The 11,704-nt window shown below is 40.4% G+C and overlaps 1 long non-coding RNA gene across 1 annotated transcript; it reads right to left on the reverse strand.

Annotated features, from left to right (window-relative positions):
* Positions 1 to 3,592: 3,592 nt before the first annotated feature.
* Positions 3,593 to 6,146, reverse strand: LOC108543138 (uncharacterized). Its single transcript, XR_001889481.1, has 3 exons — positions 6,038 to 6,146; positions 4,990 to 5,107; positions 3,593 to 3,757 (listed from the first exon to the last, which is right to left on the reverse strand). It is a non-coding gene; the product is annotated as an uncharacterized LOC108543138 (long non-coding RNA).
* Between the last annotated feature and the right edge of the window lie 5,558 nt (positions 6,147 to 11,704).

The following is an 11,704-nucleotide window of genomic DNA, read 5'->3' on the forward strand; positions in this document are numbered from 1 at the left end:
CAATATATAATGAAATAATTATACAGCTCACCATAATGTAGAATCAGTGGGAGCCCTGAGGTTGTTTTCCTACAACTAGATGGTCCCTTCTGGGGCTGATGGGAGACAGTGACAGATCATCAAGCATTAGATTCTCATAAGGAGCTGACAACCTAGATCCCTCACACGTACAGTTCACAATAGGGTTCGCGGTCCTATGAGAATGTAATCCTGCTGCTGATCTGACAGGAGGCAGAGCTCAGGCAGTAATGGGAGTGATGGAGAGTGGCTATAAACACAGATGAAGCTTCTGTCACTCGCCTGCTACTCACCTTCTGCAATGTGGCACAGTTCCTAACAGGCCACAGACCGGTACTAGTCTGTGACCTGGGGCTTAGGGACCCCAGATATGGCCCATCTACTACTACTACGATTACTAGTGCTACTACTATTACTGTCTAACGAGGCACTGTGCTAAAAGCTGTACAAGCATTTTTCCACTTAATCCTAGAAATAACCTTATGAAGTAAGTACTGCAATTTAGGAATCTGAAGCTTAGCAAGGCTGCATAAATTGTTCAAGATAAAATAGCTTGGAGAGTGGTCTAGCCTGGAACAGAACACAGTTATGTTGGATTCCAGAGTCCACAAGCCTCAGCATTACTGTGTTTTGTGTGCATCTCAAATGTCTTAAGTAATTGATGCAGCCAAGATAGCTTCCCTCGGTGAGTGCCATGTGGCAAGAATTGTGTTTATTCTTTTTACCACTGTGGTCCCAATGCCGAGTACAGTGCTTGGTTCCCAATAGGTATTAGATATGTATTTGTGGAGTAAAAACAGGGATGTGTGTGTAGCAGAAAACCTTCAGTTTATACTGAGCTTCTTTCCTGAAGAGAGTTATGAATCATATTCCCATACTAGGTCAAGGGATGGAAAACGTGATCATCAGACTGTGCTTTTAACATTTCAGATTCAAAATAAGCATTGTTTTATGATCAAAATGAATTATCCTGACATTCTATCACATCTTATCAGACTCTTCTTTATTCAAAATGCTGTTGGTACTATTACTTAATAAACTGGAGCAAGCAATAAATTCCACTGGTCTACAGAGACTGTGGTTGGGTTCCCAGTACCAAAATGATTTTGATTATTGAGTTGGCATATTCCTCTAAACATTCCAAAATCAGTGGTTGGCAGCAGCAATATTCTGAAAGAAAGAGAAAAAGAAAAAACAGAGCGTGCGCATGCACACACATACACACACGCGCTCACACACACGTGGTAGCTTCAAAGCCTCTTACACATTAATGGATTCCTTATGGATTACATGGCTGTAATTGTGAAAGAGCACAAAGAACTAAAGGGAACCTTATTTCTTTAAACAAAAACATTTTTTTAAAAGATGTTCCTTTTGAAAAGTCATTTGTTTTTTCTGAAGAGAGTAGGAAAAAAAAAAAAAAAAAAGCTCCAACATAGTGGAACTCTTAAAATGTGTCAGGAACACAATAGAAAACCAGAATAAATGCAGGCAAGGCAACCACATGAAGCCAGTCACAGAGTGAGTTCATTTGCACTCTAACAGCAGACGTGGATGGAGAAAACAACCAGCAGGAGAGAGAGTAGTGAGAAGTGCCAGCTCGTAATAAGGGGGCCAGTAGGAAGGGAGACGGTGTGTGGTAGGGGAGGGACATTCTAGAATTCAAAGCAACAGACTATTCATATCATATTCCTAAAATCGGTATAATGAAACCTGTTTATATTATCCTCAAATTAATTGTTCAATGTTCGGATGTCAGTGTCCCAGCCAATGACCCACCAACAATTTCCTTGTTCATAACATTTTCTTTCCTTGGTCTTTCGAAAAAATAACGAATGAGTTTCTCTATTTATAAAGCTTCTCTGAAATGTCTTCTTACGTCATGGAGGCTGGGAGTTCACCTTGGGACACTGGATGTGATGGGGGGCCCTTGGCTGGGACCAGGAGGTTTTTGTGATTGTGAGGCAACTTCTGATCCCATTAGCTGATGGTTGACTGACATTTTGGAACAAGATTTTGCAAGAGACTGGGGAAAGGAAAAGAAGGAGCATGGGAAGGAGGCACTTAAAAGACTGAGAAGGCAGGAATAAGCTGAGTGCTCCCAGATTTGAGGAGGATTTTATTATTGGACACAGATCTCTGGTGAGCTTGCAGCCAGGATGTTGGAGGCCTTGTATGGGGGACCTAGTTTAGGTTTTCTTGTCAGCTTCGTGTTGACCTTACCAAACAAACTATCTCTGTGAGAAAAGGTAAATTAACTTCCCATTTATAAATTAAATAGCAATGTATACACGCATGAGGGGGCAGCCTTTCCTGGAGGGTTTAAGATAATATTTTGAGAAAATAAAAGGAAATACCACTTTAGATGCCTGGAAATTGCTTCCCAGAGAAGTGGCATAAGCTGAAAGTAACTAGTTCCATGAAAGATTTATCTAGATTCTTTGTTACTAGATTTGCAAATACTTTTCTTAGTGGAAGTGAAATGCTTTGGGGAATGTTTTTAAGTTTTCCTTAGTATTCGTGTCAGAAGCAGAATATTGGTTGGGTTGCATAGGATCTGACTGATTATGTAATGTTTCACTAAAAGAATTATTATACTCTGGAAGATTTCAGGAAGGCCCTCTATCCAAAGTGTGTGGAAAGGTAGAAGAAAAGGAATGGGCTTTGCAGTCAGACAGCCAGGGGTTTGAAGCCTACTTGCACTACCTCCTGGCTGTAAGATCTTGGGTAAACCACTTCACCTCTCTGAATCTCAGCTCAATGCTGAGGACAAAAATATGTGCCTAACAAGGTTTTTGTGAAGAGCAAGAGAGATCATGTGTGTAAAAATGTAGCATAGGACCTGGCACATAGTAGTAGTACCAGTAGTATTAGGTTAGTGCAAAGGTAACTGTGGTTTTTGTCATTTTAAAGTAATGACAGGTCAGGTGCAGTGGCTCATGCCTGTAATCCCAGCACTTTGGGAGGCCAAGGCAGGTGGATCACATAAGGTCTGGAGTTCAAGACCAGCCTGGCCAACATGGTGAAACCCTGTCTCTACTAAAAATACAAAAATTTGCTGGGTTCAGTGGCGGGTGCTTGTAATCTCAGCTACTTGGGAGTCTGAAGCAGGAGAATCACTTGAACCCAGGAGGTGGAGGTTGTGGTGAGCCAAGATTGCACTACTGCACTCTAGCCTGGGCTACAGAGTGAGATTCTGTCTCAAAAAAAAAGATTTAAAAAACTAAAAGTAATGGCAAAAACTACAATTATTTTTGCACCAACCTACTAGCTGTCCAATAAATGTTAGCTCCACTCATTTTCTCCCTTATATAAATAAGTAACATACTAGCCCTAAGCACTTACCATACATATAACTTGATTTATCCTCAAAACAATTCTATGAGAGAGGTACCATTTTTGACCCAATTTTACAAATCTTAGTGAGTTTAAATACTGTTTAAGATGGAAGTTATCTATGCTGCATAACAAACAATCCCCAGAACGTAGTGGCTTGAAACAACCACCATTTTATATCTCATGATTCTGTGAGTTGACTGGGCTCGGCTGGGTGGTTCTTCTGCCCTACCTGGTGTTGTCTGGGGCTGCATTTATCTGAAGGCTCAACTGGACTGGAACATGCAAGATGGCTCCCTTGTATGGCTGGCAGTTGATGCTGGTTTTCAGCTGGGAGCACAGCTGGGACCATCCATAAGGGCACAAACCCATGCTTCTCCATGTACCTCTCATAGGATGGCAGCTGTGTTCCAAAAGGGGGCATTCCAAGAGAAAAGACATGTAAGCTTCTAGTTCTCTTAACACTTGGGCTCAGAAATCTCAGTATGTCACTTCTGCCACTATCTAGTGATCAAAGCAGTCACAGGCCCACCAAGACTTAAGAGAAGGGGAAACAAATTTTACCTTTCAGTGGAAAAGTGGTGTGAATGTATAGGAGGGAAGGAGTTGATGACAGCCATAATTGGAGACTATCTACCACAAACGCTTTGCCAAAATCACAGAACTAGTCAAGTGTCAGAGTTAAGATTCCAACCACACAAATCAAACTTCAGAATACATATTCTCAACCACTAGGCCATACACATACACAAGACAATATAAAATTACATGCCTGTGTGTATGGAAAACACAAGTAAAATATAATTTCAGACAAAAGATCAGAACAAAATTAAGAGCTTTAAAGGCCAGAAACTAAAAAACATACACTTTTTGTGTGCTTTCTCCCCATATAATGCAGAATAAATGTTACTTCTTGAACACATACTCATTCGCCCTATTGGGTAACCCATGCTTATATGGAAGATGTCAGAGAGACCTGTAATTGTTAAGGGAAGCTTCCAGGGAGAAGCAGAATTTAGCTGGGCTCTGAAGTCTGATTAGGATTTGAATAAGAGAAAGAGACAAAGAAAGGGGAGGAAGATAAAATATGAACAAGAATGAGCAGGAAGTAGTAGCTAAGGGATGGAGGAAGGAACAAGGCTGAAGTGATTTGGAAACAGTAGGGCTGATTAATAACTCAATTGATTATTGAAGGTAAATTGGTTTCCCTTTTTTTTTTTTTTTTTTTAAATTTGAGACAGGGTCTCACTTTGTCACCCAGGCTGGAGTATAGTGGCTTGATCTCGGCTCACTGCAACCTCTGCCTCAGCTTGAGCGATTTTCTTATCTCCTACTTCAGCCTCCCGAGTAGCTGGGACCACAAGTGCATGCCACCGTGCCCAGCTGTTTTTGTATTTTTTGTAGAGAAACATGTTTCACCATGTTTCCCAGGTTGATCTCAAACTCCTGAGCTCAAGTGATCCACCCACTTTGGCCTCCCAAAGTGCTGAGATTACAAGTGTGAGCCATGGCACCCCACTGGTTCCCCATCTTTATAAATATCCCAAAGTAGCACTGGTAACCTGAATACAAAGAATGAAGATCCTCATGACACCAGCCCAACTATGCAAACTCTGTTTCAAGACTTGGTCTTACTGAAGGTGGATGCTGGAGATCCTTTTCAGGGGCTGGGTGGGGAGGATGCTGCTTGAAGATCACCCTGATGGCAGGTCTAGGAAGGACCACGTTCACACCACTATCTTTCTAGTTTAATCTGGAAATGGATTGATAAGCATATGACAAAACCCAGTCATTATAACTCTTATTATAGAATGCTCTAGAGAGTTCATTAACCTAAATCTCTCTTGTATTACCACTCTTCCAATACTGCCTGAGGGAGGCAAAGACTTGAGCCATTCTGAGCAAATGCCATCTTCAGAATATTTTTCCATGAAGGTGGCTTCTATCATTCTCATTTGAAAAAGCTTTGCTCTTTCTTCACATTTGAAAGAAATCCAGTATGACTGTTGTAATTTTTTCACGTAAATTACAAATATTTAGAATCCTTGTCAAAGGAGTGAAAAAAAAGCAGATGTTTTCCTTTATGTTGGCCCCAAGTAATACCACATTAGAAAATAGAGAGTATTTTCAAGAGTTGTTAAAAGATATTTCAAGAAAATAAACATTTGTTGAATGCAAACAAGAACAGAGTATGGCATTGAAAAATATTAATTTAGAGTTAAGGAGTCTGAGGCTCAGAGATGATGAGTGATGTGTATAAGGTCACAGAGTGAGTTTGCATCCATGTCGGAATCAGTTCTCTCAAGTCCCAGTCTGGTGTACTTTTTGTACTCCAGAATGCACTACTCCAGATAAATGCAAAGATGGCCATCCCCATATCCTTTGGGTCTCTCCATATCCACATCCTTTGCAATATGACTTTGCAGTTCCTTTCATCTCAAGGTAGACTATTTTCCCACTTCTTGAACCTGGGATGGCCTTGTGATTTGCTTTGGCCAGTGAAATGTGGTGGAAATGATGGTACACCACTTCTGAGCATAGGCCCCAAGAGACCTGTGAGCTTCTGCTTGCTATAAACTTACTACCACTACATGGTCAAGTCTAGGTGCCTTAGTCTATTCCTCCTGCTATGGAAAATGCCTGATACTGGATAAGTTATAATTAATAGAAATTTATTTCTCACAGTTCTGGGGGTTGGTAAGTCCACGACCAAGGTGCCAGCTGGTTTGGTGCCTGGTGATGGCCCAGTCTCTGCTTCCAGGATGGTGCCTTGAGCACTGCTTCCCTCAAATGGGATGAATGCTATGTCCCTACATGGTGAAATAGAAACATGGAGGGGAAAAGGGGCAAATAGCTCCCTTGCACTTTCTTTATAAGGTAATTAATCCCATTCATGAGGGCTGTGCCTTTATGACTTAATCACCTCCTAAAGGCTCCACCTCTTAATATTGTCACATTGGTGACTAAATTTCAACATATGGATTGTTGGAGGACACATTCAGGACATAGCACTAGGCTATACTTAGAAGGTAAAAAGTAATGGAGAAGATCCCAGTGATTCCAGTCAAAGCCATCCTAAACTAGCCAACAACCAGTCAACCACCACAGATGAGAGAGCTTACCCCACATTGCCAGAGCTTACAGATGATCATGAGTGAGGCTTGAGTGAGCACAGCTGAGACTAGAAAAACTGCCCAGCTGACTCATGAGTAGTCACAAATACTCATTGTTTTAAGTAGAATTCAGCAAACCTTTACTTTTAAAGGACCCTATAGTACATAATATAGGTTCGTGCAGCATGGCTTGTGTTGTAACTCTCCCTGCTATTGTAGTGCCAAAAAATAGCCATAGATCATGTGTAAATGAACAGACATGGCGGTGTCCAAATAAACTGTATTCACAAAAACTGGCATCTGGACCACAGGCTATCATTTTCTGACCCCAGATTTTAAGGCCTTGAGGGGTCAACTAGTTATACAACCAGTTGGGTGACTGGTTATATAACAAGAACTAACTGATACACTACATGATTCTGAACTGATATCCTAAATAAAAAAAAAACATCAAAGTTAATACCAAGCAATGCATTTGCAAAGATAAAAGGGAGTAGCAAGAGGAAAATATCTCCATTTGCTTGAAGTTTACACCTCAGCTGCATTTACAATACTTTGTTTGCAGACTGGGTATATTGTTGTCATAGAACTGCTATTTCAGTCTTTAAAAATAAGATTTTAATGAGGCTAGCCACACTTCTAGTGGAAAAAAAACTTACTTTGGTTGTCAACTCAGTTTGCAAGCTTCTAAATTCTGATTTCGACTCCATCGAAACAGATTTCAAAGATTCCTGGAGAGTTTTTAAAGCCAAATTCATCAGCTTCTGCTTAGTTCTCCTTATCCTCACTGTCTCCATCACAGTTAGTGCTTCTGACCTCAGCCTCTTTGAAATTCTCTTCTCCTTTGGCAGTTCATTTCTTTCATCTCTGGTCTGTAGTAAGAGCTGCGTATTCAAAGCTGCTCCCCTCCTTACACATTTCAGTCCTGAGCCACTTTTTCTAGTGGGTCTTGGTCAGGCATATGTGTCAGAAGCCTCTATGTAATTTCCTTAAAACTTTGAAGCATAATTGCTATAATTTGCAAAAGCTCCTCAGTGACTTTGGTGAACACTTCTGTGGCAGACGGTATTTTTCAAATATGGCTCCAAAATATCTCCTATCCCACATGCCCTTCTTCAGTGTGACTGTGCCACTCCCACATCAAGAGAATCAAGAGAGATAAAGTCTAGGCTGGCCAGGCTGCCCTTGCTCTGCACACGCGCTCACTGTGGTGGGCCCCGTGCCAGGGCAGTGGCTGCAGCAGCTGGCAGTGCTAGTCCTGATCCTGGTGCTAGCCTGGGGGGCTGGTTCACTATGGCAGGAGGAGGATCAGTCCATCTATTTGGCAGTTAAGGGAGGGGGGCTTGATGTCACCTCTGGAAAGGGGTTTTACAGACAAAGAACCCCCTACAATGCCTTGACCAGGAAGGACTCCACTAGAGGGGTAGCCAAGATGTCCTTGGATCATGTAGACCTTACCTGTGACATACCACAGGTCTCATAGCCAAGAAGTTGGAGTCTGCAGATGATATCTTCACTAGCATGTACAAAGCCAAATACCCCACTGTCAGCTTCAGGGCTCAGACAATTCTCAATGAGTTTGGCAGCCCCAACCTTTACTTCAAGCCTGAAGACCAGCCCCTTTTTGACAAGAAGGAAGGGTTCTGAGGTTTCATCTGCAGGAGCAGGTTCTTGGGAGTGTGAGGTAGGAAGATACTCCAACACTAAATCTCCTGCAAAACAGGCTGCCTAAAGTTCCTGACTTACCTAGGTTTAAATAAAACAGATGCTTAATCTGGGAAAAAAGAGAGAGAGAGATGAAGTCTATTTCTCAACCTCTTGAATATAGTGGGGCCCTGTGACATCTTTGGCCAATAAAATGTGATAGAAGTGACTGTGCTAGTTCTAGACATAGCCCTTTATTGGTCTGGTAGCTTTCATCTCCTAACTCTTGTAAGAAGTGTGATTATCTTGAGACAACCATGGTATGAGAAAGCCAAGCCATATGAAGCAGCTGCAAAGGATGAGATCCCATGTGTGAGTGGAGAATTCATCTGGGAGGTGGATCCTTCAGGCCCAGCCACTATCATGTGGAAAAAAACTAGCTATACCCTTTCCAAATGCCTGACCCACAAAATCATAAACAAAATAAATGGTTATGTTATGTCATTAAACTCTGGGGGAGTTTGTTACTCAACAATAGGTAAACTAGACCAACCCTCTTTACCTATACATACATACAATCCTGTTAAGAATCATTGATGAACCTGGCCAGGTGCAGTGGCTCAGGCCTGTAATCCCAGCACTTTGGGAGGCTGAGGAGGGCAGATCACCTGAGGTCAGGAGTTCGAGACCAGCCTGGCCAACATGGTGAAACCCCGTCTCTAGTAAAAATACAAAATTAGTTAGGCATGGTGGCATGTGCCTGTAATCCCAGCTACTCTGGAGGCTGATGCAGGAGAATCTCTTAAACCCGGGAGGTGGAGGTTGCAGTGAGCTGAGATTGTGCCACTGCACTCCAGTCTGGGCATCAGAGCAATACTCCATCTGAAAAAAAAAAAAAAAAAAAAATAGAACCACTGAAGAACCTATATTGTCTACCTGGCCTTAACCCTGTTAAGAACCAGTAACATCCTAAACTGCTGCCCACCTGGCCTGTATGGATTAAGCCACCCTCCATGAGCTAATACTTCAGAAATCTTAATCTTACCTGTTTTCTGAGCTCTGCACCAGGTATTTATGTAGACATCCTGCTGGTACTTCAAATGTAATACATTTGTTGCTAAACTGAACACATCGGCTCCCTTTTTAAAAGTCCTGTCCCCTTTTGCAATTAATTGTACCATTGTCTACCAAGTCACCCTTGGAATAATTTTTTATTCCTCTCTTTCACCTAGAGCTGCCAATAAGTCACAATGTTCTTTTTGTCTTCTTCTTTCTATCCTTTTTTTCATTATCGTAATTATGACTTTATCATCTCTCAGCTGCATTATGGCAGTGGTCTCTCTGCCTTTTATTCTTTAGTCCATCTTCCACACAATGGCCAGAGTGAGCTTTCTAAAATATGAGTTGGCTCATATGATTTCCCTTCTTCAAAAGCAACAATAGTTCCTGAATGCTCACCAAGAAAATCTCACACTTAGTATGGCAGGCAATGTCCTCCATTATTGAGTGGCAAAGTAACTTCTCTACCTGTCATCCATTACCTCCTTATCACAACATAGCTCTTAACTACCTGGTCTACTAGCTGCCTTTCTGGGCTTCTGTGCAGACTTTTCCCTCAGTATGGAATGCCTCTGCACTCTTTCTCCACATGTAGAATTTTTTTGAGTATCTCAAAGCCCAGTTCAATTTTCATGTTTTCCTGGATGTGTTTTCTGATTGCTCTTTTCCCTAGGGCTGCCACATATACCTGTGCAGGTGTGTACCACACAACTCTAAGGAGAGCCATTCATAATTACAATGCAAGTTGCGCCTCCTAGAGTTGTACAATGTACAACTTATAACAAGCTCCAGTCATAAGTAATTATTTTGTTCTCTGTACTCCTTCAATACAGTTCTTTTTTTTGTTCCCTAAACATACATTTATAACACTCACTATATGCTAGGCAATGACAAAAGATCACAGACACAAATATGAATATTATCAGGTCTCGGCCTCAAGAAGGTTAAAGTTAGAGCAGATAGACATCTGTAAGTTACATATATACATACACATGTATGTTACATATATACACACATAGAATGTATATTACAAAAATCTTTCACCTTTATTTTGTCCTTACTTTCATCTTCTCTATATCAGTGTTGGTTGAGATCTCTATTTTAGTGCAAAATTCTTAAAGGCAGGAGTAACGTTTCATTTATCATAGCCCACTGTTAACACTAGAATGTGCACCATACAGGGCTGAGATAATGGATATTGGATTGGTTCAGATGTACAAATAGTAACAAGAGTAACCATTTATTGACTTTTTACATAGAACATTGTGAACTCTGACATGCTGGATGAGAAGTACACATTTAGAGCTGTGGCAGAGGCTGTTGTGTGTTCACCTAACCCCACTCCATTTTCTTATTGGCCATTCAGCTAGACTACATTTCCCAGCCTTCCTTGCTGTTAGGTGTCATCATGTAACTAAGTTCTGACCAATGGAATGTGGACAGGAAGTGATTATATATATAAATATATAATTGAATATGTAATATATATTATATATGATATCATATATTGTGTTAATAATATATATTATATATTTATATGCAATCACTTCCTGTCCATAAGAATATATATTATATATCATATATTATGACATATATATTATATATCATATATTATGGCATATATATATTATATATTATGTATTCTTTAGTCCATCTTCCACACAATGGCCAGAGTGAGCTTTCTAAAACATGAGTATGCTCACATTATTTCCTTTCTTCAAAAAAAACAATAGTTCCTGAATATGTATTATTCCATAATATATATTATGACATATATATTTTATATATATGTATCTGGCCTATAAAAACCTTCTGCTTAATCTATGTTTTTTTCTATATCCTATAGCTTAATGGAGAGGACCCTGAAGATCTAGAGGAGGTAGAATTACAAAACAGAAGGAATCCAGGCCCCTGAGTTGCTATTAGGGAGATTAATAGCTGACTAAGAACACCTTCATGATACTATTGCATGAGTCAGAAATAAAATTCTATTATGTAGTCTCTGAATTTGGGATTTCTGAATTTGTAACAATTTACAAATGTTACCTTATCTTGACTATTCTAAGTACTAAGTTTAATGTAACCTTCCTAGATTGATCATACTTAGCTACTTTTCAAAAAAGTACCCCATAAAATAGATTCCAAAACTGTATTTATTAATCCATTTAAGTATAAACTCTCTCATTTCTGTGATTAGAAATAATAGCCTTGTTCAATTGCTTACATTTATAGTCTTCAAAATATGTGAGTGGTAATAATATCCCAGAAAGATCAATTTCTCTTAAGAGACACTTTAATGAACCTAGAGAAAACTACTAGGCATAGAGTATGAAAAGATCTCCGGGATCCCTGTCACTGGTAAGGACAGTGCTCGAGCCCGCCACAGCAGGCTGCTGTTTACAGAGGTTGTCATAAGATGGGGATACCGAGCTTCCGGCCTGCTGAATGTTGCAAAAGAAATAGAGGGACCAAGCTTTGATTTCCTTGATGCCTTAGAACCAGTATGGCACTTGTCACTACTCTGTGATTTGTAT

Source organism: Rhinopithecus bieti, unplaced genomic scaffold, assembly GCF_001698545.2.
Source record: "Rhinopithecus bieti isolate Rb0 unplaced genomic scaffold, ASM169854v2 scaffold_23898, whole genome shotgun sequence".
In the NCBI taxonomy this organism is placed as follows: Eukaryota; Metazoa; Chordata; class Mammalia; order Primates; family Cercopithecidae; genus Rhinopithecus; species Rhinopithecus bieti.